Below are 27089 nucleotides of genomic sequence, written 5' to 3'. Positions count from 1 at the left end.
GGCAAGAGTCTTTCACTAACCAAGAATTCCCATAAGCCTGTCCCTGAATAGCAGTCTGGCCAGGGAGATGGAATGTACCGATTATTTGGGCTTGGCCACTTGTTTGAATCACTGGAATAGGGTGGGGTCCTCCCTGCACAAGTCGTTTGGAAGTTCTGAAAAGTAATTTCCAGGTTCCTGGCATGAAGCTTCTAAAACTTTTGGAATTTCCTGAGTGATAAAAGTGTCTTTATTACTCATGAGTCCTTTAGATCACTCCTGAGTTTATGCTACTGAAGACATTCATGGGGGGACCCTAGATAACTTCAGGATGGAGACTGGTCACCAGAAAGACCAACCTCTAATTAGAGGACTGGGACTTTAGCCAGCCCAGCCTCCAGGGAGGGGAGAAGGGTTGAAGACTGAGTTCAACCCCATGGCCCTGATTTAATCAATCATGCCTAAACAGTGAAATTCCAGTAAAACTCTAGACACAAAAAAGCTCAGCAGAGGTTCCTGGTTGGTGAACACATTGTTGGGAGTATGAGGTGCTCTCCTTCCGTGGGGAGAGGATGCAGAAGCTGTGTGTTCAGGACCCTCCTAGACCTCACCCTGTGTGTCTCTTTGGCTCATCTGATTTGTATCTCTTATAATAAAACTATAAATGCAAGTATAGTGCTATCCTCAGTTCTGTGAGTCATTATAGTGAATTATAGAGCCTGAGGGGCTTTGTGAGAACTCTCTGGATTTGTAGCCAGATGGTCAGAAGTATAGGTGGCCTGGGACCACATTTGCTATAGGGGTCTGAAATGGAGGCAGTCTTGGTGGGGATGGTGTTCTTAAACCTGTGGGGTCCGCCAATGAGTCTGGGTGCTTAGTGTTTGAATCGAGTTGCAGTGTACCACATGATGTTAGAACAGTTGGGACTGAAACAGAATAGGTTTGAGTCGAATCCATACACCATAGAACATAGGAAGAGATGTGGAGTCAGTATCCCAGAGGCCAGGTGGCTACGGTAACAGAACATCTCTGGAAAAGAACTGAAATCTTGAGGATGGCTTCAGATTTCCACAGGATATGGAATTGGAGACAAGAGGAGTCCAAGCCAATTCTATCTCAGTCCTTCAGAGGAGGAGGGTCCCCAGCTGAATGTGAATTACATATGTTCACTTTTATTACAGTAACCTGTGTTCAAAGGTTTTCACCTTTATGAACTGATTACAACCAGGTTTTCCAGGTGAGCAAACTTCTTTCACTCACCACATAGGTGTTCAAAGTCCTTCCAGTCACTCCCAGAGCCAGGTGTTGAAGTAGAGGATGGATGTGTTGGCTGATGCAGGATGGTGGGTTTGCCAGGTGAGTGCAAGAGAAAGTCAAGGGGGGCAAGATTTACTAGGATGTGTCTATTCTTTCTGTAGAAGCCCAAAATGCCAGAAAGTCCAGTGCTGTGTGTGTGTGTGTGTGTGTGTGTGTGTGTGCGCGTGTGAGTGTGTGTGTGTTGGTGGCACACATCAACTCAGTGTTTTAGGAAGCAGTATGGACCCAGGACCAGTTGCCCTATAGAGTGGCCCCTCCACAAAAATATATAAAGCACACTATTGTGTTTTCTCCGCTAATTAGCAATGAAAATTGTTGAGTTATTTCCTTTGTCTTTTTTGCTTTTAAATCAGGGTTAATAATAAAATAAACTTAGTTAATATTTTATTACATTTATCATTATATGTTATTTATATAGTTATTGATATGGATATTTCCACAAATGAATATACAATAATTAATATAGTTATATATCTATGTTGTATTATTATATTTAACAGTTTATAATTTTATTAATAGTTTATTATTTGAAATAAATTTATTTATTTCTTTTTCCCCAAGCTTTTATTTAAATTCCAGCTAGTTAACATACAGTGCAAAATTACTTTCAGGTGTAGAATTCAGTGACTCATCACTTACATACAACACCTGGTGCTCATCACAAATGCCCTCCTTAATCCCCATACCCTGCCAACCTCCCCTCTGGTGACCATCAGTTTGTTCTCTATAGTTAAGAATCTGTATGGGGCGCCTGGGTGGCGCAGTCGGTTAAGCGCCCGACTCCAGCCAGGTCACGATCTCGCGGCCTGTGAGTTGAGCCCCGCGTCAGGCTCTGGGCTGATGGCTCAGAGCCTGGAGCCTGTTTCCGATTCTGTGTCTCCCTCTCTCTCTGCCCCTCCCCCGTTGATGCTCTGTCTCTCTCTGTCCCAAAAATAAATAAACGTTGAAAAAAAAATTTAAAAAAAAAATAAAAAAAAAGAATCTGTTTCTTGGTTTGCCTCTTTTTTACCCCTATGTTCATTTGTTTTGTTTCTTAAATCCCACATATGAGTGAAATCATTATGATATTTGTCTTTCTCTGACTTATTTCGCTTAGTATAATACTCCCTAGCTCCATCCATGTCATTGCAAATGGCAAGATTTCATTCTTTTTTTTTCTTTTAGAAGCTTTCTTTTAAATTAATTTACTTATTTTGAGAGAGAGCACAGGTGACGGGCAGGGAGAGAGGAAGAGAGAGAGAATTCCAAGCAGGTTCTGCACTGGCGGTGCTGACCCTGAGGTGGGCCTCCAACTGTGAGATCATGACCTGAGCCAAAACCAAGAGCCAGACGCTTAACCTGCTGAGCCACCCAGGTGCTCCAGATTTCACTCTTTTAGATGGCTGAGTAATATTCCATTATACATATACATATGTACATTATACATATACATACATATATATCACATCTTCTTTATCCATTCATTAGTCAATGGACATTTGGGCTCTCTCCATAGTTTGGCTATTGTTGATAATGCTGTTATAAACATTGGAGTGTATATATCCCTTCAAATCAGTATTTTTGTTTCCTTTGGGTAAATACCTAGTAGTACAATTGCTGGGTCATAAGGTAGTTCTATTTTTAACTTTTTGAGGAACCTCCACAGTTTTCCAGAGTGGCTGCACCAGTTTGCATTCCCACCAACAGTATAAGAGGGTTCCCCTTTCTCTGCATCCTCACCCACATCTGTCATTACCTGTATTGTTCATTTTAGCTCTTCTGACAGGTGTGAGTTAATATCTCATTGTAGTTTTGATTTGTATTTCCCTGATGATGAGTGATTTGAACATCTTTTCATGTATCTGTTATCCATCTGTATGTCTTCTTTGGAGAAATGTCTATTCATGCCTTCTGCCCATTTTAATTGGATTATCGCATTTTTGGGTGTTGAGTTTTATAAGTTCTTTATATATTTTAGATACTAGCCCTTTATCAGATAGATCATTTGCAAATATCTTCTCCCATTCCATAAGTTGCCTTTTAGCTTTGTTGATTATTTCCTTCGCCGTGCAGAGGCTTTTTATTTTCATGAAGTCCCAATAGTTTATTTTTGCTTTTGTTTTTCTTGCCTCAGGAGCCTAGTAAGAAGTTTCTATGGCTGATGTCAAAAAGGTTGCTGCCTGTGTTTTCCTCCAGGATTTTGATGGTTTCCTGTCTCACATTTAGATCATTCATCCATTTTGAATTTATTTTTGTGTTTGGTGTAAGAAAGTGGTCCAGATTCATTCTTTTGCATGTTGCTGTCCACTTTTGCCAGCATCATTTGTTGAAGAGACTGTTTTCTTTCCATTGAATATTCTTTCCTGCTTTGTCAAAGATTAGTTGCCCATATAGTTGTAGGTTCATTTCTGAGTTTTCTATATTATTCCATTGATCTATGTGTCTGTTTTTGTGCCAGTACCATACTGTCTTGATCACTGCAGCTTTGTAATATAACTTAAAGTCTGGAATTCTGATGCCTCCAGCTTTGGTTTTCTTTTTAACTAACTTGAATTTAAATAAGTAAAAAAAAAAAAAAAAGATTGCCTTGGCTATTTGGGGTCTTTTGTAGCTGCTCCATAAAAATTTTAAGATTGTTTGTTCTAGCTCTGTGAGAAATGCTGTTGGTATTTTGATAGGGATTGTGTTAAATGTGTAGATTGCTTTGGATAATATAGACATTTTAACAATATTTGTGATTCCAATCCATGAGCATGGCGTGTCTTTCCATCTCTTTGTGTTGTCTTTAATTTCTTTTATCAGTGTTTTATAGTTTTCAGAATACAGATCTTTTACTTCTTTGGTTTATTTCTAGATATCTTATGGTTTTTGACACGATTGTAAATAGGATTGATTCCTTGATTTCTCTTTCTGCTTCTTCATTATTGATGTATAGAAGTGAACAGATTTCTGTACGTTGATTTTGTATCCTGCTACTTTACTGAATTCGTGCATCAGTTCTAGCAGTTTTTTGGTCATCTGCAAATAGTGAAAGTTTGACTTCTTCCTTGCTGATTTGGATGCCTTTTGTTTCTTTTTGTTGTCTGATTGCTGAGGCTAGGACTTCCAGTACCATGTTGAATAACAGTGATGAAACCGGACATCCCTGTCTTTTTCCTGACCATGGAGGAAAAGCTTTTAGTTTTTCCCCATTGAGGATGATGTTAGCTGTGTGTTTTTTCATATATGGCCTTTATTATGTTGAGGTATGTTCCCTCTAAACCTACTTTGTTGAGGGTTTTTAACATGAATGGATGTTGTACTTTGTCAAATGCTTTTTCTGTGTCTATTGAAAAGATCATATAGGGGGTACCTGGGTGGCTCAGCTGGTTAAGCATCCGACTCTTGATTTTGGTTCAGGTCATGATCTCATGGTTTGTGGGTCCGAATGCCATGTCAGGCTCTGCACTGACAGATTGAAGACTTCTTGGGATTCTTTCTTTCTCCTCTCTTCATCTCCCCTGCTTGTTCACTCTCTCTCTCTCAAAGTAAATAAACAAACATTAAAAAAAAGGATGATATGGTTCTTATTTTTTCTTTTATTAATGCGGTATATCACATTGATTGATTTGTGAATATTGAACCACACTTACAGCCCCCAAATAAACTCCAATTGACTGTGGTAATTCTTTTAACGTACTATTGGATTCAATTTGCTAGTATTTTATTGAGAATTTTTGCATCCATGTTCATCAGGGATAATAGCTTGGAGTTCTCTTTTTTTGTAGAGTCTTTGTCTGGTTTCGGTATCAGGGTAATGCTGGCCTTATAGAATGAATTTGGAAGTTTTCCTTCCATTTCTGTTTTTTGAAATATTTTGAGAGGAATGGATATTAACTCTTTTTTAAATGTTTGGTAGAATTCTCCTGTGAAGCCATCTGGCCCTGGACTTTCAGTTGTTGGGAGATTTTTGATTACTGATTCAATATCTTTGCTGGTTACCAGTCTGTTCAACTTTTCTATTTTTTTCTGTTTCAGCTTTGGTAGTTTATATGTTTCTAGGAATTATTCCATTTCTTCCAGGTTGCCCAATTTGGTGGCATATAATTTTTCATAATATTCTTTTGTAATTATTTGTATTTCTGTGATGTTGGTTGTTATTTCTCCTCTCTCATTTATGATTTTATTCATTTCAGTCATTTCTCTTTTCTTTTTGGTAAGTCTGGCTAGTGGGGTTATCAATTTTAATTTTTTTCAAAGAACCAGCTCTTAGATTCATTGATCTGTTCAATTTTTTTTGGTCCCTATATCATTTATTTCTGCTCTAAACTTTATTATTTCCCTTCTTCTGCTGGCTTGATGCTTTTTTTTGTTGCTTTTGTTCTAGCACTTTTAGGTATAAAGTTAGGTTATTTATTTGAGATGTTTCTTGTTCCTAGAGGTAGACCTGTATTGCTATATACTTCCCTCTTATGACAGCTTTTGCTGCATCCCAAAGGTTTGGACCACTGTGTTTTCGTTTTCATTTATTTCTGTGTATTTTTAAATTTCTGCTTTGATTTTCTCGTTGACCCCTTAAGCATGTTGTTTAACCTCCACGTATTTGTAGTCTTTTTAAATTTTTTGTTTCATAGTGTTGTGATCAGAAAATACACATGGTATGATCTCAATCTTTTTATACTTATTGAGGGCTGATTTGTGACCCAGTAAGTGATCTATTCTGAAGAATGTCCCATATGCACAGGAGAAGAATGTGTATTCTGCTGCTTTAGGATGAAATGTTCTGAATATGTCTGTTAAGTTTATCTGTGTCAGTGTGTCATTCAAAGCCCTTGTTTCCTTATTGATTTTCTGCTTAGATGATTTGTTTTTTGATATATGTGCGGTGTTAAAGTCCCCTACTATTATTGTATTTTTATCAGTGAGTTCCTTTATGTTTGTTATTAATTGTTTTATATATTTGGGTGCTCCATATTGGGAGCATAAATGTTTACAGTTGTGAGATCTTCCTGTTGGATAGTCCCCTTTATTATTGATATTTCTGCAATATAAACATATAATGAATATAATATATGTTTATATTATATTAATCATTGTATTTACTAGTTTATAATTTTATTAGTTCATTATTTGAAATAAATATAAATATATCATAAATATATCATATATCATAAATATATCATAAATATATCCATCACCACAGTTTTCCATGCCCTTTGTAATTGCCCCCTCCCACTCTTTCTCCCATCTCAGGCAACCACCTTTCTGTCACTGTAGATTAGTTCTCATTTTCTAGAATTTTCTATCCATGGGATCATATACTATATATTCTTTTTTACCTGACTTCTTTCACTCAGCATAATTATGCTGACACTCATCAATTGTTCATTCATTTTTATTGCTGGGTCATATTCCATTGATTGGATACACCTCAATTTGTCCATCCATTCACTTATTGATGAATATCTGTGCAATTTGATAAATTTTGACATACATCCACACCTGTGGAGTCATTGCCCCAACCAAGATACCCTTCACCACCAAAATTTACCTCCAGTGTTTGGCTATTTCAAGTAAAGCTGCTATGAATATTCATGCACAAGACTTGCTATGCGTATATGCTTTCATATGCTTTCTCCCCAGTAACTATCTAAGGTTGGAATGATTAGCTCATATGACAAGTATATATTTAACTTTTAAAGACACCTACAAACTATTTTTTAAAAAACTGTTTTCCAGTCTAGTGTACATTTTACATTACCATGTGTTAGTGTTTGAGAGCTCTATTTCTTAGAAACTTTTTTTTATTTAAAAATTAAAAAACTTTTTAATATTTATTCGTTTTTTAAACTATTTCATTCATATTTATATCTTTTATAGCACTTACAGTCTGCTTAAAATACAGTTGTTTGTATACATTAAAAAATTTCAATTTATTTATTTTTCATTTATTTTATTTTATTTTATTTTTTAAATTTACATCCAAGTTAGTATATAGTACAACAATGATTTCAGGAGTAGATTCCTTAATGCCCCTTACCATTTAGCTCATACCCCCTCCCACAACCCTTCTAGTAACCCTCTGTTTGTTCTCCATATTTAAGAGTCTCTTATGTTTTGCCCCCTCCCACTTTTTATATTATTTTTGCTTCCTTTCCCTTGTGTTCATCTATTCTGTGTCTTAAAGTCCTCATAGAAGTGAAGTCATATGATATTTGTCTTTCTCTGACTAATTTTGCTTAGCATAATACCCTCTAGTTCGATCCATGTAGTTGCAAACAGCAAGATTTCATTCTTTTTGATAGCCGAGTAATACTCCATTGTGTGTGTGTGTGTGTGTACACATGTATATACACATATATACATGTATATATGTATACAACATATATATACATGTATACACGTATACATATATGTATATATATACATATATATATACATATATATATATATATATATATACACATATATATATCACATCTTCTTTATCCATTCATCCATTGATGGACATTTGGCTCTTTCCATACTTTGGCCATTGTTGATAGTGCTGCTATAAACATTGGGGTGCAAGTGCCCTTTTGAAACAGCATACCTGTATCCCTTGGATAAATACCTAGTAGTGCAATTGCTGGGTCTTAGGGTAGTTCTATTTTTAGTTTTTTGGGGAACCTCCATATTGTTTTCCAGAGTGCTGCACCAGTTTGCATTCCCACCAGCAGTGCAAAAGAGATCCTCTTTCTCCGCATCCTTGCCAACATCTGTTGTTGCCTGAGTTGTTAATGTTAGCGATTCTGACAGGTGTGGGGTGGTATCTCATTGTGGTTTTGATTTGTATTTCCCTGATGATGAGTGATGTGGAGCATCTTTTCATGTTGGCCGTCTGGATATTTTCTTTGGAGAAGTGTCTATTAATGTCATTTTCCCATTTCTTCACTGGATTCTTTGTTTTTTGGGTGTTGAGTTTGATAAGTTCTTTGTAGATTTTGGATACTAACCCTTTATCTGATATGTCATTTGCAAATATCTTCTCCCATTCTGTTGGTTGCCTTTAGTTTTGCTGATTGTTTCCTTTGCTGTGCAGAAGATTTTTATTTTGATGGGGTCCCAATAGTTCATTTTTGCTTTTGTTTCCCTTGCCTTTGGAGACATGTTGAGTAAGAAGTTGCTGTGGCCGAGGTCAAAAAGGTTTTTGCTTGCCTTCTCCTCAAGGATTTTGATGGCTTCCTATCTTACACTTAGGTCTTTCATCCATTTTGAGTTTATTTTTGTGTATGGTGTAAGAAAGTGGTCCAGGTTCATTTTTCTGCATGTTGCTGTCCAGTTTTTCCAGCACCACTTGCTGAAGAGATTGTCTTTATTCCATTGGATACTTTTTCCTGCTTTGTCAAAGATTGGTTGGCCATACGTTTGTGGGTCCATTTCTGGGTTCTCTATTCTGTTCCATTGATCTGAGTATCTGTTTTGTGCCACTGTATGTCTTTGAAACTCTTGTCAACACTTGGTTTGGCCAGTGTTTTTAGTATTTTACATTCTAAAAAGTATATAATGGTATTCCATCATGGCTTTAATTAGCTTTTCTACAATGGCCAATGACATTCAACATATTTTCATGCACTGTGAATATTTTAATGTCTTTCCTTCTTGACTTTTTCCTGTTCTTTATATGTATATATCCATCCTTTGCTGTATGAAAAAAAATGCTTTCCCAAATTCTTGCTCATTACTGAAATTTCATATTGGTAGCCAATAATATCCCTTATAATCAGTGTAATAATTGTGGTGTTTTTCTAATGGAAAAGTAACCTCCAGCTTGATTTTATAGTAATATTGACAGTGAGTTACAGCCTTCAGAGAGCTCTAAATTGTGTTGTTTTATGAATAAAGGTGAAAAGTTCTCAAGCATCTGAGAATTTAGCAGTAGTTGCAGCATTGATGTTTGCTCTTTCCTCATTTTTTGGCAGCTCTGCAAATCAGTGTGATGTGACGGTAACCTTTCCAGTGATTTGGGAACTGCTGTGTCCCAAATCAGAGTGATTTTGGTGGAAGCTAAAACACTTATTTCAGTGTAAGATGGTGGGCTCTGAGGCTCTAACTGCTCATCTTTAAATGGAATACTCTCTTTGGATTAGGCAGTTTCTGAAGGGTGCCCTGTGGACATAAATTCATAGTGTGGAAGAGCTGGCCCAATTTTCACACTCCGATGAGAACACTGAGGTCCTGGGAGGTAAAGAGATTTGACCAAGGGCATTCAATGAGTCAGTGGCCATGAGAACAGTTTAGGAATTGTGGGCACTGTTCACTGCCATTGTCTTGCCACTTCTCTGAGTGAGATGAATAGTGAATACATCATGAGGCCATCAAAGGTGAGTGCTGAAAGGAGAATTAGAAATCGCCTATGGAATCCTCTTGTACAATGAGAAAACTGGGACCTGCAGTAGGAAAGTAGGTTATCCAAGGCCATGCTTAGTAAGTTTGTCACAGAACTGAGTTTGAAATCTGGGTTTTCAGAATGGCTGAGCAGGTCTGCTCCTCCCGGACTATGCACAAACATCCATGGGATTTGGGGAATTTCCTTGTGGAGGTGACAGACATTTGAGTTGTTGTGCCATGGGCGAATGGCATCATCCATATACCCTCTACCAGTGACTCTTCCATGGCAACCTAGTTGAGGCTGAGGCTGCAAGGCCAAAAGGCGAAGGATGCTGTCCACAGCAGATGTAAAGTCATGAGATTCTATCTCTTTCCCTGCATCATTCATTCAGCTGTTAATTCCTCCATCCATTCTTGCAACTGTTCAATAAAACTTGCTCTGGGCATGATCCCTGCCATCAAGGAGATCCCTGATTATTGGGACAGACAGACATGTAAAAAGCCAATTAAGATACAAAGTGTAATAAAGAGATAGCCAAAGTTTCATTGGAAAACCTAAAAGGTAGTGTCTTATCCATCTACGGTGGAGTAAGGCCACGAGGGCAGAAAAGGTTTCCCAGAGGTGGGATCCTGTGCTGGATCTAAACAGTTGAGCAGGAAATATTGAAATGAAGAACAATAAGGAGGAAATGCGTACCGGGATGAGGGAACAGCCTGAGGGAAGACACCACTAAAATTCTATGAATGATATGACCATTTATTTAAAAAGCATTTGTGTTTATTTACATGTGTATAGATATAAAAGAGGTTAGATGTTACAATGTTAACAATAGTTACCTATGGTGGGATTATAGGTGACCTTTAGAATGTCATTTTTTATTTTCCTCCAGTTTTACTATGTGTTTTTTTTTTTAAAGTAATGAATGGATGTCACTCATGAAATAAAATAATAACAATTAAAAAAATTTTAAACCCTTTTCATAGAAGCTGTTCTTCCTTTGTGACTGAAAGTCCCCAAGATGGTAATGAAGGTTTTTATCAAGAAAGACTTTCTGCCAGGTTTGGGAAACTTTATTTCACATAGGTTTTCAGAAAAGACTTTATATTAGATTTCTATATATAAACACATATTTCCTACAATTTAAAGAGGCACAAAAATTCAGGAGCAAGGGTGTTAAAACACAGCTATTCCTTCAGACATTTATTTACCAAATATGTATCATGCGTCTCTTTGAAGGTCCACAGATGATTCAGGCAAGGAGATCCCTTCAAAGATAGGCCATACAGATAAAAATGAGAGTAAGACAAGGCAGAGAAGGCCAAGGGCAGGAAGAGAGGTCAGCTGTGGCCCTGTGGGAGAGATAGGAGTCAGAGAGGGAGTGATAATGGGCTTTCATGGATCGCTACCACTTTTTTTTTTTTTAATGTTTATTCATTTTGAGAGAGAGAGAGAGAGAGAGAGAGAGAGAGAGAGAGAGAGGACGGGGTGTGTACGTGGGGTGGGGAGGGACAGAGAGAGACAGAGAGAGAAAATCTCAATCAGGATCTGCATAGCGCAAAGTCCAATGTGGGGCTCAATCTCATGAATTGTGAGGTCATGACCTGAGCCGAAATCAAGAGTAGGACATTTAACCGACTGAACCACCCAGGCGCCCTCCCCTGCCCCACTATTCTTACCAGCATTAGTTCAAAAGACAGTGAACAACTACAACACTCAAAGTATAAATTGCAAACCATTAGCAGGTCATGAAATCAGTTTTATTTTATTTTATTTTTATTTTATTTTTTAATTTTTTTAACGTTTTATTTATTTTTGAGACAGAGAGAGACAGAGCATGAATGGGGGAGGGGCAGAGAGAGAGGGAGACACAGAATCAGAAGTAGGCTCCAGGCTCTGAGCCATCAGCCTAGAGCCCGACGCGGGGCTCGAACTCACGGACGGCAAGATCGTGACCTGAGCTGAAGTCGGACGCTTAATCGACTGAGCCACCCAGGCGCCCCTATTTTATTTTATTTTATTTTAGAGATAGAGAGAAAGCAAGGCAGAGGAGCAAAGGAAGAGGGAGAGAGAATCCCAAGCAGTCTCCTTACTCAGTATGGAGCCAGTTATGGGGCTCAATCCCATGACCCTGGGATCATGACCTGAGCCAAAATCAAGAGTCAGATGCTCAACTGACTGAGCCACCCAGGCGCTCCTTGAAATCAGTTTAAATGGTTAAAGCTAGAAAATTTGAGGCCCTTTTTCTCCATGTTTATGTAGGTTTATTTTTTTTTTATTGAGGTATAATTGACCTATAACATTATTAGTTTCAGGTGTGCAACATAATGATTCAATGTTTGTATATATTGTACAATGGTCACCATAATGAGTCTAGTTAACACCCATCCCATACATAGTTACAAAAATTTCTTTTTTCTTGGGACGAGGACTTTTAAGATTTACTCTCCGGGCGCCTGGGTGGCGCAGTCGGTTGAGCGTCCGACTTCAGCCAGGTCACGATCTCGCGGTCCGTGAGTTCGAGCCCTGCGTCGGGCTCTGGGCTGATGGCTCAGAGCCTGGAGCCTGTTTCAGATTCTGTGTCTCCCTCTCTCTCTGCCCCTTGCCCGTTCATGCTCTGTCTCTCTCTGTCCCAAAAATAAATAAACGATGAAAAAAAAAATTAAAAAAAAAAATTTACTCTCTTAACTTTCAAATATTCAATATAGTATTTATTAACTATATATTCCTTATGCTGCATATTACACCCCCCCGACTTATTGTAACTAGAAGTTTCTGTCTTTTGACCCCTTCATCCATTTTGCCACACCCTACCCCCTGCACTTGGTTTGTTTTATTTTTTATTTTATTTTATTAAAATTTTTCCCCATGTTTATTTATTTTTGAGAGAAAGTGAGAGAACGCAAGCTGGAGAGAGGCAGAGAGAGAGGGAGACACAGAATCTGAAGCAGGCTCCAGGCTCTGAGCTGTCAGCACAGAGCTCGACCATGAGATTATGACCTGAGCTGAAGTTGGAGGCTTAACCAACTGAGCCACCCAGGCACCCCGGTTTGTTTGTTTGTTTGTTTTTGATAAACTGTTTATGTTGAATAACTTCAGATTTATAGATAGGTTGCAAAGATACTTCAGAAAGTTCCTGCATATTCTTCATTCAAGCTTCCCCTAATGTTAACATTGTACATAGCCATTATACATGAGTCAAAACTAAGACATTAACATCGGTACAATATTATTAACTGAACTATAGATTTTATTTAGATTTCACCTGTTTTTCCATTTATGTGCTTTTTCTGCTCCAGGATCCAATCCAGGATACACACTGCATTTAGAAAACTAGTAAAAAGTGAAGTTATATAGAATATAATGGAAAATATCAGGGTACATTTCACAGGCTAAGGATATGTATTGTTGCATGAAACTGGTTTCCATTAATATGTAAGTTCTATTTCTTATTGAAGGTAGCAGTTAAAAAAAACCAAGAGAGATACACTCTTAGAAGGCACCTAAGATTTATGCATTCTTGCCATTATGGAGATTAATATTCTAGTGAAAAACAAAACAAAACATTTGCATACAACAATGTGAACACTAGTACAGAATCCAGAAATGCAAAATAACACAAGACAGTAGGTCTAAGAGTCAGAAGACACAGCAAGTTAGAGATACTTTTGTTCTCCTCATACTGATGTACTGAACAGCCTTGCCTTTTGGAATAGAACAGAACTGGCCCCTACACGTCGCTGAGTTGGACGGAATTCTTGGATCAAGCAGCTGAATGGAATGCATCATAGGACAGAATGCACCACACACAGGACCTGAGCCCAGCACTACTCCCCTCAGGCTCCTCTCCTAGGCCCAGCTGTACCCCTCATGAATGAATTAATGATTGTGAAAACAGCTGGTAAAATGCAGTTGGTATATGCACCTTGAGTGAGTCTCTTTCCCTCTGGACCTCAGTTTCCTCATCTGTAAAATGAGGACATGACTTTTACCCTGGCTCCCTCATAGAGCTGTTGAGAGAATCAAATGGGAAGAAGAGAAGTGTTTTGAAAATTGTTAAGGGCTATACAGATCTATAGAAAAGTGATGATTTCAGATATGAATCCTCATTGATATTATTGTTCTTTGGACAGTAAACATTTTGAGAACAATGATTATATTATTTACCTTCATAATTCTGGTGCCTATCACCATGCCTGGCCCACAGTAGGCCCGCTTGGCAGACTCATCTATACGTAGAGATAAGAGCCTAGGCACACCTTCCCCTCCCTGGACTTGCAGATGTTCACACAGTTCCCAAAGGTATCCCACCCCATGGTTTTCTCTTCCTCCCAGCAGGGCAGAGTCCCCGCATGCTGATCCTGCACGTTTGGATCTAAGCATGAACCCTCTACCTTGCTCACTGGAGCAAGTTCTAGTTCTGGGTTCAAACTAGTTCTGGGTTCAAACCACCCAGTTCAGTTTTTGTCTTTATTTCTGGTTTAAAAATAAACATCAGGTTATCCTTTAAAATAGTTTAAAAGACACAGTATATAGTTATCCTTTAAAATAGTTTAAGACACACACATATGCATTATATATACTGAAAATACTGAAAATTACAACCAAGAAAAGCAAATCTTACCATAACACCTGGCTTTAAAAAATTATATAAAATAGGGGCGCCTGGGTGGCTCAGTTGGTTAAGCGTCCAACTTTGGCTCAGGTCATGATCTCACAGTTCATGAGTTTGAGCCCTATGTCAGGCTCTGTGCTGACAGCTGAGAGCCTGGAGCCTGCTTCAGATTCTGTGTCCCCCTCTCCTGCTCACACTTTGTCTCTGTCTCTCTCTCAAAAATAAACACTAGAAAATTTATATAAATTAAACCATAAAAAGTTTACCTTTTTACCTTTACCAAAAAACCTTTACCTTTACCCTTCCAATCCCTGAGAGTAAACACTATTAACAACTTTTCCTATACTTACACTGATATATTTTTACCTCCACTTTAAAAAACATATACAGGGGCGCCTGGGTGGCGCAGTCGGTTAAGCGGCTGACTTCAGCCAGGTCACGATCTCGCGGTCCGTGAGTTCGAGCCCCGCGTCGGGCTCTGGGCTGATGGCTCAGAGCCTGGAGCCTGTTTCTGATTCTGTGTCTCCCTCTCTCTCTGCCCCTCCCCCGTTCATGCTCTGTCTCTTTCTGTCCCAAAAAAATAAATAAACGTTAAAAAAAAAATTAAAAAAAAAAAAACATATACAAACTACAGTGGTTACACCTCAGGTTTTTTTGGCCTTTTTTTTTTTTTTTTTTTTTTTTTTTTTTGCTGTTGTTTCTGTTTTTGTTCATCTGCTTTGCACTCAGCAACATAGAAAGAACATCTTTTTCAGGCCAATGCATAGAGATCCATTTAATTCCCTTTAATGCCTGCATAGTATTCTGCTGTGTAAATGTATCATTTACTCATTTAGTTAGTCAAATATTGATGGATATTTAGTTGTTTCCAGTTTTATGTAGCTACAATGCTGCAACACACAAACTTGAACTTCATGTATTTGTCTATTTTTTTTTTTCTTGGTAGGATAGATTCCTAAAAGTGGGTCATAGTGAATACATGCTTTTAGTATTATTAGATGCTGCCAAAGTACCTTATATTAACAGTGTATAGAGTGTCCACTTCTACGCATGGTAGGCATTATCAATCATTTTAGTGTTTGTTGAGTGAATATTCCTAAGCCCATCAAACTGAATGTGGCAGAAATGATGCATTGGCTCACTCAACATCCAGTCCAACTGCCTTCTGGTATGTCTTCCTGTACAAGAAGGTGGAAACATAAATCACTTTTTCCAGACTTGTTTCCAGGCAGTGTCCACAAACTAGATGTACCCTTGCAGGACCTGAGTTTGAAACTGAGTTAAGTGGGGAGAGGGGCAGGACACAAGGTGACCGTCTATGCTGGTGTGAACTGTGGTGCAGATGGCAGGGTTCTGGAGCCAGCAGCCTTAAGAGAGGCTTTCCTATTGTGGTAAGGGCACCGCTCCCCTGGTGTTCCCACCGATAGGCCTTGGGGAATCACTTCTGAAAACCCAGTCTGGAGTCTTTACTTTCAGCACTCCCAATGATTTCTCAAGCAATTTATACCCCCAAATGTATGTTTTTATGCTTACACTGTCTAGAGTGGATTCTATGAGCTTGTTTCCTATTATATCCAATTGTTTGACATTGTCAAAGTATTAACCTCACTGAGGCCCAGCTTCCTTATTTGTAAAAAGGAGATCATAATACCTATCTATGGGGATGTTGTGAGGGTTAAATGGAATGATGTGTTCAAAGTGACTGACTCATTCTGGGTCCAGCAAGGCTTGTGGGAAGTGGGTCCTTTTTCTCTTCCTTCTTTTTAAGCTCAATAACCCTGTAATACCTAGCTACAATGTCATCTCCTTTTTTAAAATTTATTTATTTTGAGAGAGAGAGAGAGAAGGGGTGAGGCAGAGAGAGAGGGAGAGAGAGAATCCCAGGCAGTCTCGGCAGTCTCACCCCTGGAAGGCCGTCTTCTCTGGGTTCCCACTACATTTAATTAATTCCTTTTACAGGTCATAAAATGTTGTACTGTGATTTCCTTAAAGATGTATTTGTGTTCCCAACTAGGTTTTGATCTTTTTGAGGGCAGGGGTGTTCACGATCCATCTCTATTTCTAGGGCCTGACACAGAGCAAAGGATGAGTGAAATATGTTGGTTGAATGAATTAGCCCTAATTCTGCCTTATTGAACTTCTCAGTTCCCACCCCTTGTTGTAACAGTCAAGTCTTAAGGTCCCCATTGTTATCTTAGACTAGGATCACTTGGCCACAAGAAAGAGGAAGCCTTTTAAACTAGCTCAAGCAAAGGCGGGTATGTCTGTTCAGCTTTAGGTGAAGGAAACAGAAATTAACTCTAGATGCTCTAAGTACAAAAAGATTTAAAGAGACATGAGGTACTCACAAGGTTGTTGCAAATATAGGAGAATTGAGTTGTAGGTCGGAATAACGACCTGAATAACCCTGCCAAACTGACTTGCCAGTGGAGCTACCAGCTCTGGCACAATTAGGGAGGTGGGGGATCAGAAACCCACCAAAGGAGCTATTGATGTTCAAGAATATGCAACACAGTTGCAACTGAGGGATCAGGATGCTGCTGCTGCTGTCATGACAACTACCTCTAGACTCCCACAATGTTAGTGGCTGGCCGCTGAGATATGGCTACAGAAAAACCCAGTCTCTATAACTGTTGTTCCCAGCAGCAACAAAGCAACAGGAAGATGGTCTCTGTCTCACTTCTGCCTTTCCAAACTCTCACTAGTGCCTCTAAATCATGGAGCCTTCTCTCCCACCCGACCTCTATTTGTTTTCTATTGCTCAGTCACAAATTACCACAAAGTTAGTTGCTTAAAAAAAATACGTATTTATTATCTCAGGTTCGGTGGGCTAGGAGTCTGGGAATGACTTAGATCCTTTACCCAGCATCTCCCAAGTCTACAATCACTGTGCTGGTGGGTTCCCTTATTATCAGAGGCTTCTGAGCTCCCTCAGTTGTTGGCAGAATTCATTTCCTTGTAGCTGTAGGACTTATGGTGGTATGCTTTTTACAGACCAGAAGGAGAGAGAGAATGAGTCTGCTTGGAGCCTTATATACCCTGAGGGCACCAAGGAACAGTGACACTCCATAGTAATGAGCTCACCTAGTACTAAGATCTTGCCTTCTACATACAAGTTTTCAATGAAAGGAACCAGAACTCTTCGGGAAATGTCTGGTTTGAGGGTTGGGTCAAAGAAAGTATAAGAAAAGTCTAGAATATCTTGAGCCAAAAAGCAGGGAAGTGCTCAGAGAATGATGGGGGCATGTCAAAAGGACACTGAATGACACAACTACTTTAGAAAACAGTTTAGCAATTCTTATAGAGTTAAACATAAGTTTACCCTGCAACTCATCCATTTCATACCCGAGAGAAAGGAAAACATATATCCACACAAATATTTGTACATGAACGATCCTGGTAGCTTTGTTCATGATAGCCCCAAACTTGAAATGTCTGTGAACAGTTGAACAGAAAGTGTGTGACTCTTGATCTTGGGATTGTGAGTTCAAGCCCCGTGGTGGGTGTAGAGATTACTAAAAAAAATAAGTAAACTTTAAAAAAAAATATGATAATTGAGCAAAAGATCTGAACTAGTACCTCACAAAAGAGGATATCCAAATGACCAACAAACTCATGAACATGTTTTTACCCTCATTAGTAATCAAAGGAATGCAAATTAAAATAATAATGCAATATCACTACATACCTACTTGAATGGTTAAAATAATAAAGATTGATAACAGCAGGTATTGGTGGGGATGTGGGCTAATTGGAACACTCATACACTGCTGGTGAAAGTGTACATTGGTTCAATTATTTTGGAAAATAGGTTTGGCATTATCTACTACAGTGGGTTTGATAATGCGAACCTATAAATAAAACCTGCTTAATTTGTCAGCAGACATCTCTGGTGCTTGTTGTCACATTTCCTTAGCCTCCCTCTGATTTCAGCCACAATTGTGGTAGACAATTCCAACTTTCCTCCTGCTGCCAGCTTCTCACCTCAAGTGTTCCGTATTCTGCCTCAGGACCTTCTCCAATATCTGTAGTTGCTTCCTGGACCTCCAAGCAAAGCCACAGAACCCAGGGGAGTCAACAGCCCTGGGGACAGCCCTCACCCAATGAGACATGGAAGTCAGTAGGACAAAAAGTTCTTGTCTTTCAGGTGGTTTATTCTGGGAGGCATTCTGTATGCTTCTCTGAGGTTCAGGCAGAAATGAGACCCTTACGGACACGCTCTACATTGGCTTTCCCTATTCCTAATCTCATTCCTGTTTCCTAGGGTCACCTCCCAAGTAAACTACCTGCACCCAAGTATTTATTTCATGCTCTATTTTTTTGGAAACTGAAACTTAGGTAGTTGGGACCAAGACTGACCCCAAAGTGAACACCCACAGGATGGAATGATGAAACTGAATTACACGTTGATCAGATGGCAACAAGGACTCAGTTGTTGGTGATAACCCCTGATATGCTATGCTTTCACGACCGAGTCCTTCACCTGTGGTAGACTGGAAGTACAAATGGAAGAAGTACATTAGATCATGCAGTACTTCCAGTATAGGGATTCTCAACCTCAAAGAAAGAAATTGCCCTCCTAAGGAGAAAAATTAAAAGAATCCTGGGTAGGGGGTGTGCAAAAGGGATAAAAACAGTTAAAAGGTACAAACTTCTTGTTACAAGACAAAGTCTTGGGGATGTAATGTACAGCATGGTGAATATCGTTGACAATACTGTTTTGCATATTTGAAAGTTGTTAAGAGAATAGATTTTAAAAGTTCTTATCACAAGAAAAAAATTTGTAACTATATGTGGTAATGGATATTAACTATATGGTGGTAATTCTTCATAATATATGCATGTATCAGATCATTATGTTGTACACCTAAAACAATCTTATATGTCAATTACATCTCAATAAAAATAAAGTATCCCTAGCCAGAGAAATTAAATACTAAGGAATAAGATTTGTCAAATAGGGTTGATCTTTGGAGGCTACAAACCATTGTTATACTAAAATGCTTTTTTCCCACCTAAAAACAAATTTTCACATTGAATCGCTGAATTGTACACCTGAAACTAATATTACACTGTATGTTAACTAACTGGAATTTAAATAAAAACTTAAAAAAGAAGAACAAATTTTCATTTCTTTGGGGGAGATATTGCCCCTGATTGAGAATGCATGCTCTAGTGCTTGAATGGTATGGGGTAATGCTAATTCTAATTTCAAGGAGTTGCCTGGATTTTACTGTCTTAAAAGCCTTTAAGAAAGGGGCACCTGGGGGCACCTGGGTGGCTCAGCTCAGTTGGTTAAATGTCTGACTCTAGATTTCAGCTCAGGTCAAGGTCTCACAGTTTGGTTCATGAGTTCAAGCCCCACATCTGTCAGTGTGGAGCCTGCTTGGGATTCTCTCTCTCCCTCTCTCTCTGCCCCTCCCCCGCTTATGTACTCACACTCTCTCTCAAAATAAATACATAACTTAAAAAAAAAGAAAATTAAAAAAAGAAGAAAAAGAAAGGGGCACCTGGCTGGCACAGTTGGTAGAGCATGTGGCTCTTGATCTTGGGGTTGTGAGTTCAAGTCCCACATTGGGCACAGAGTTTGCTCAAAAAATGTTTTATTAAAAGAAAAGCCTTGAAGAAAGGGAATATCAGGGTCAGGTCATCCACCTATCAATTCAGGACATGGTATGAACTCTAAAAGATCTCCACGGAAGATTTTTAAAGAACCCTCCTCTCCTGCAACTGGAGAGCAGACTATGCTGAAAATGAGGCTCACAACAAAACAGCGTGGCAGCGATCCCTCGAATGTTCCCTTATGCTGAAGTCAGGGGTCCTATAGGTAGGGAGTGGGACCATGAAGCCTGGGATGGAGGCATTTGGGTGGATGCAACTAAGAATTTTGTACCTCTAGCAAGTAGCCCCCTCCAATTGTTAGCAGAGAGCAATCACCCTTGATTTGACATTGCATTAGTTTCTTAGTGCTGCTGTAACAAGCTATCACAAATGTAGTGGTTTAAAACAACACACATTCATTATTTCACAGTTCTGTGGTTCAGAAGTCTGAAATGGGTATCACTGGACTAAAATCAAGGTGTCAGCAGGGCTCTGTTCCTTTCTGGAAGGAAGGATCTTTTTTCTTCCATTTCCCAGCTTTTGGAGTTTTTATTTTTTAGTTGGTAGCTCTTTTCTGTATTCAAAGGGTGGGCAGAGTGTTTTGCACGTTGAATCACATCTCACATCTGGCCTCTTCTGTAGTTGAATCTACCTCTTTTCCACTCCCCCCACCTTTTTAAAATTTTTTAAAAATGTTTATTTATTTTTGAGAGAGAGAGAGAGACAGACAGAGACAGAATGTGAGTCGGGGAGGAGAAGAGAGAGGGAGACACACAATCCAAAGCAGGCTCCAGGCTCTGAGCTATCAGCACAGAGCCTGATGTGGGGCTTGAACTCAGAAACTGTGAGATCATGACCTGAGCCGAAGTCGGACGCTTAACTGACTGAGCCACTCAGGTGCCCCATCCCCCCCTTTCCATTTTTAAGGATCCTTGTCATTACACTGAGTCTGCCTGGATAATCCAGAATAACCTCCTCATCTCAAGATCCTTAACCACATCTGCAAAGTCCCTTTTGTCATGGGGGGGTAATATATTTATAGATTCTCGGCATTAGAATGTGAACATTAGAATGTAAGCCATTATTCTGCCCACCACAGAGACCAAGCAAAAATAGTTTAGATTAAAACTAATTTGCTAGATTATGATCTTGGTTTAGAGTAACTCCTCTACACCTCAGTTTTCTCATCAACATAATGGGGGGATGACAGTAGTCTGTCTCAAAGGGTTATTGGAGGCTTAAAGGAGTGCTTAGAACAGTATCTGGCACACAGTGAAGCACTGTGTGAGCATTTGTTACATTTTTATAACATATTTATTCTGACTGTGTGTCAGGCACTGTTCTAGATACTGGGAATGAGGATAGTATAGGTAGGAGTAGGACTTGCTTTCAAGGAGCTCAGGAAGTTAGGTACACAAATACAGTTAGTAGACTGTGGTACATGCCACAAGAGGCATGAAAGTAATGTAAGATTACAGCATCGTGAAGGCTCATGGAAACTGAAGAAATATTAGTTGAATGAACAAATGAACATGATATTTGAGCTGGGCTTTGTAGAATGGATAGCTGTTGGCCAGTGAGATAAAGATTGAAGGGCTCCGAGACATGAAAAAATATGTATTCAAAGAACGTTAAGCACCATTTCAGTGTGGCTGCAACAAAAGATATTCCATGTGAGATGAAGCTAGAAAGGCTGCTATAGGGACCTAGGTTGCACAGTGCCAAGTTAATGGGTTTGGATTTCATCCTGAAAGCAACAAAAGCCGTTCAGAGTGTTTAAACAGGGTAAGGCATCATCAGGTTTGTGGTTTTAAAAGGCTTCTCTGATCACCAGCAAGAATGACTGGATTTGGAGGGACTGAAACTGCTCCAGTTGTCCAGGTGATGGTAGTGAAGAGAAGGGCAAGGACTTGAGAAATATGTAGGAGACTCCAAACAGTCTCCTAAAGTTGGCGACCAACTTGGTAAGAGTGTTGAGGGGATAAAAATGGGGGCTATGTCCTGGGCGATGTTAAGACCAGGAAGTAACCTGAGTAGTAAGTTTGGGGAAAAGTGGTAATAGGAATGGCCAACATTCCAAAGGGCTTAATATAAGCTAAGTTGTAGTTACTATTATTATGGTAAAACAGGCATAGAGAGATGGAGTTAAGGATACACAAGTACTATTTATTACGGAGAAATCTGTGGCTTAGAAATGTTAAGGTCCTATCGCTAACAGTACAGCTGGGAATTGAAACAAGGCACTCTGATTCCAGACCCTTAGTCGCCAACGTTGTTTCAGTTCTGGCATATAGAATTTGAGGTACAGTAGGGTATGCAAGTGATGCTATCCAGGAGGTATTTGGAAGTATAAAATCTGAGCTCAGGAGAAAGTTTCCGGTCGAACGTAGCCTCCGCCGTAGAAGAAAAATGGGAAAGGAAACCCATTCTCTCTCTCAGTTCACAATAGTTCAAACCTCCATTATCATTTCGGGGTCTCCCCGCCCCGCGCCTCTCCCCACAAAGAAAACAAACAGTATAATAAAGTGGCTTTGAGGTCACAGGAGATGGGATCGTTTTCAAATTCAGTTCCTGGCAATGAGCTAGCAGATGCAGCGGTGCTTTTTAACTTGAAGACGAGGACCACAAGATCAGGGGGTCAGTTGTCTTTTTCGACCCTAGACTACTACACCATTAATGCCCCCAGAAATCATCACAAAACCTTCCTGGAGAAAGGCAGCGCAGAGTCTGCAGCCGCAAGAGGGTCAAAGGGGAGAGGAGAGATGCCGGCGCAATGACATCACGCAACAGCCGGGTGATCCCCCAGCCTCTGGCGTCATGCGCAAATGACGTCATCCCAGGCGCTCGCCCCTCCCCCCCCCCGCCCGGGTTGGCCTCGTTCACGTGGGTCGCGCCTGTCCTCCCCGCCCCCTCCCACCTGCGGGAGGCGGGGCGGGCCTGGCTCGGCCGGCGCCGCTGCCTCGCGGGGGAGGGGGCGGGGGCCCGTGGGAGAGGCGGTCGGGCCTGGCTGGGCGGCGTACAATAGCGCGGCTGCGGGCGGGGGAGGCCGCCGGGCTGTGGCTGCAGCTGGAGCCCTAGGTACCGGCGGCACTGTAGACGCCCCCTCCCGGCTTTCTCCCCACGTCCCCTCCACTACGTTCGTCCCGCGCGCCTCCCCGCTGTCGCCCTCACCGGCTCTGCCGTCCTACTTCACAGACGCTTTCCCCTCAGAGTCTTAACCCCCTCTTTCACGGAGCCCCGTGCTCTCAAGATCCCCTCAAACAACTCCGCACCTCATTCCCCAGAGGCCGCCCGAGTCCCCTCACATTCCCGCCCCTCACAGCACCCCCTACTCCCGCGTCGCCTGCCTCCAGCCCTCTCACGGTCGCTGACCCCCGCCCCCGTCCTGAGGGGACTCCCCGGCTCGAGCAGGGTGGGGGAGGCGCCGAGCGCGCGGCGGCGGCGGCGGCATCGGGAGGGAGAAAGTGAAGCGGCCCCTCGCGCACACTCGCGCGCTCACTCCCCGGCTCGGCCGCCGCCACCAGGGTGGAGGAGGAGGAGGAGGAGGAGCGGAGTCGAGCCGAGCGAGCGCGGAAGGTGAGAGCCGGCCTCGCGCGCGGCCCCGCTGGCGTCGCAGGCTGCCGGGCTGGGGCGCGAGGGTGGGGGCGGCGCGGGGTCAGGGCCGGGGCCCATTCATTCCCCGCGGCCGGGCCGGGCGTGCGGGCGGGGGCGCCAGGTAAGGTGGGGCGGGGCGCCGCCCGGCGTGGCCGGCGGCCCTCGGCGTACCAACAAAGGCCCCCCGTGCACTCCCCGGCGAGGCTGCCGCTCTCAGACGCTGGGGACCCGGGGGAGGTCCGGGGCGGGGGAGGGGCCCGGAGACCCGACAGGTCCGGGGCTCGGAGCCGCCTCCCTTGCGAACTTTGCGGTCCTTCGGCGCTGACCCTGGCGGGCCACCGGGAAGCCTAGCTGAGCGGCGTCCGATTCATTCTGCACGGAAAAAACTCCCTCCTGTCCAGGCCCGGGCAATCACCTCTAGGGTTCACCTCCTTGAAAAATACGGCTGGATGGAGCTTGACTTGGGCAGCCCCTCCCCCACCCCGGGAATACTCTTAACTTGTGGAGTTAAAAACAAACAAGGAAAGGAGACTTGCGGTTACTTTACGCTTAATATTCCATTTCGAAAGACATGGTTATTATAGCTTTTACTGTCTTGAATGTTTAAGCAGCAAATATTGCTGCGAGTATTTTGGAAAAATACTTAAGAAGTTTTGGGTATTTGTGGGTGTCGGGAGCAAAGTGCTTGTTGTTTGTTAAACCTCTTTGATAACTGTCTTCTGCTTTTTTCCCCAGTACTGAAAGGTGAAGGGAAGGGTTGGTACTATGGTTACCAGTAAAAATTCAAATTCATTAGTGTAGCCCATGTTTTAAAACTTGTTTCTGAGAAAAAGCTGTAGTTTTGCCTTGCTGTGCCTTTGTTAGGAGAAAACAGGAATCAACAATATACAGATGCCTCATTGGTCTTACCTTGTGACTTCACCTTAGTGACCTTGAGCAGTTCACTTCCAGCCTGAAAATTCCAGGACTTTGCTTTTATGCCCTAGAAATCGGCAGGTATCAAGCACCTACTCAGCTTTGAAGAGTCTACTGAATAATCCCGCCATATGCCTCATCCCCCAGGTCTTTGCTAGCCTCCATCCTCAAACTCTTCTCAGGCAAAATTGACTTCTCTTTGGGATCCCCAGAGGTCCAGCAGGATTTTTAGGGCACTTGTAACAATTTTTTTGTTCCTGTTTGGGAAATCCTATATCGGGTACACCTCACTCGACTGGAAACTCTATTTGTCAAAAAGGGTTTTGGGAACATGGACCCTGAAACATTCCCTGAAGCTCATCCATATCCTTACCTGTATGAGCTCATGGGTTTATCTGGTAAATTTGCTTACTCAGGCATTCATTTACCCAACATTACTGGAGTCTGGAGAGCTCCTATGTTTTGGGTCTTCTGCTAGGACTATGGGGATTCAGATTCTATTAAGGCATCCCCTGATTTCAAAGAGCTCAAAGTCTAGCGGGTGAGGTAGACATGTAAACAAGGAAGGCCTGCCCTAATAATCTCTGGGGGGCTCCAGTTGTACAAGAAGTAGTGTGCAATAATTGAGGCTGCAGGACCTGTTTTACAAGTCTTGTCCAGGCCAAAGTGAGTCTTGTGGGGAAGGTGGTGACCTGCCTCTCATTCATAAGACAGCACTTGACAGAAAGCTTGTTCAGTTCAGTTAAATACACATTTACTAAGCTCCTGTTAGGGGCCCTGTGCTAGGCTTGGAGAAGGCAGTGCCTTGTGAAAGAAGGGCACTCTGTATCCGGAGAGACCTTTGTAAAATTAAACCAGATCACATCATGTCTCCCTCCCTCCCGACTAGTCATTTTCTAAAGACAAACTCTTTAACATGAATAAGAAACTCTCAAAGATCAGATTACTGCTTACCTCTGCAGATTCACTTTCTATAGCTTCCCTGCCATACTCTTTCTCATTTCTGCTTTTCCCTGGTGCTATTCTTTCCAATGGAAATGCTGGCCTCCCACCCACTACCTGCCTGTGGAGAAGTGCTTGTTGGACCTCTGGGAAGCAGTCCATTAGTCATTCCTCCTATTACTTCCGTGGAATTGGTTGCTCTTCCAATCTCTGGCTCATACCACCCTTATAGCTCTCTATAGTACTCTATTGCAATTATTTGAGTTTATCCGCCCCCCCCCCCCCCCGCCGTAAATCTGTGAATTTCTTGAGGGTAGGATCTGTTTAATTTTAGTGCCTAGCAAAGTTCCTGGCTCTGAATATGTTTTTGAAATGAATGGATGTATGAAGAAGCAAATCAAGACCAATGGGATAGAGGCTTCTTAATCTTCTGGATTACAACAATTAGCTCCAAGTGTGGTCCCTACATGAACAGCATCAACATAATCTGGGAATTTTCTAGAATGGCAAATTACTTTTCCCATCCCAGGATCTACAAATGAAAAACTGTGGAGTTGCGCGCCCCCCCCCCCACCTCTGCTTTAACAAGTCCCCTGGGCAATTCTGACACTTGATAAAGTTTGAAAACTACTGAGTTAAAAGATCTGCTTTTGATAAGACGTCTCCTTCCCAGCTCCCTCACACTCTTCCCTTCTCTCTCTTCCCCCACTCCCTTCTTTTTTCTTCCTTAGCACTTACTGCCTGACATTCCATCCCAACCCATCCTATCCTATCCTATCCTGTCCTATCCCATCCCATCCCATCCCATCCCATCCCATCCCATCCCATCCCATCCCATCCCATCCCATCCCATCTGTCTTGTATCTTTTGCCACTAGATGGAAAGCTTCCTGAGAGTGTTTTGTCTGTTTTTTTTTCCTGCTACTTTATTCCCATTGCCTAGAGTAGTGGCTGCATATAGCAGGCTTTCAGTTTTTGTTAAATGAGAATCATAAGATGATTTACTCCTATATATCGCCAGCTGTGACATTGGGGTTTTATTAAAGAATAGTTCTCAGAATGAAGAGGAACCATAAGCTAATATGCAAATCCAAGTGGATTCTAGCATTTTTGGGGATTTATTTTAGACTGAGCTTATCTTCCCTTCCCTTTTACATCGGTCTTTCTCCACCAAAGCCTGCAGTTTTTTCAGCTATCGTTCTTTTAGCCAAGACCTGAAAACTGCTGTCAAAATATCTTAGGCTAGGATTATTTCTTGGGAATTTTCAACTTGGTTTTGCAAATCTAAATAAGCACCCTAACTTTTGAGTTTTTGGATTTCAGACTGTCTCTTCCGGATCTTCTGTGGTTTTTGTCTTTTTCTAGAGATACTTAAAGCCATACAAGGGCCTGTTTGACTCCACACAAAGGTTTCTCTTCCTTATGAAGCTCTTAAAATATTTTGTTTCTTTCACTTTCCTATTAGCCCTAAGATACCATATCCAGTTTTCTCCTTTCCTAACTTACCTCTGAGAGATTGGCTTCATTTGCTCATCCGTTTATTTATAAACAATTATTGAGACTTTCTCTACCATGTGCAAGGCCCCTTGTTGGGACAGGATGTTCAGGTACACATAGGATGCGGTTCAAGTCCTCAAGGTGTTAAAGATACTACAACATGGTATGATAAGAGCTGAAATGAAGGGATAAAGTAGAGGGGTAAAAAAGTGATGTGTACTTTGGAAGATGGGAGAAAGCTGTCTTTCTAATTTTTTTTTATCAGTTTAGGAATAGTTTATCAAACAAGTGTCATTTTGATAAG

At 41.2% G+C, this 27089-nt stretch overlaps 1 protein-coding gene across 2 annotated transcripts in view; it reads left to right on the top strand.

Moving 5' to 3' along the window:
* Window positions 1-22877: 22877 nt before the first annotated feature.
* The window catches only part of PAK1 (p21 (RAC1) activated kinase 1), a 158033-nt gene continuing 153821 nt past the window's right edge, over window positions 22878-27089 (top strand). For both annotated transcript variants that reach the window (XM_086678391.1, XM_086678389.1), the window contains exon 1: window positions 22878-23414. The gene's annotated coding sequence lies outside the window, so the exon portion shown is untranslated. The remainder of the gene's footprint in view (window positions 23415-27089) is intronic.

The sequence above is a fragment of the Puma concolor genome, chromosome D1 (genome assembly GCF_028749965.1).
Source record: "Puma concolor isolate L17-30 chromosome D1, mPumCon1.1.hap2, whole genome shotgun sequence".
NCBI classification, from domain to species: Eukaryota; Metazoa; Chordata; class Mammalia; order Carnivora; family Felidae; genus Puma; species Puma concolor.
Note: the sequence above shows the minus strand (reverse complement) of the source record. Positions and strands in the feature narration are given on the sequence as shown.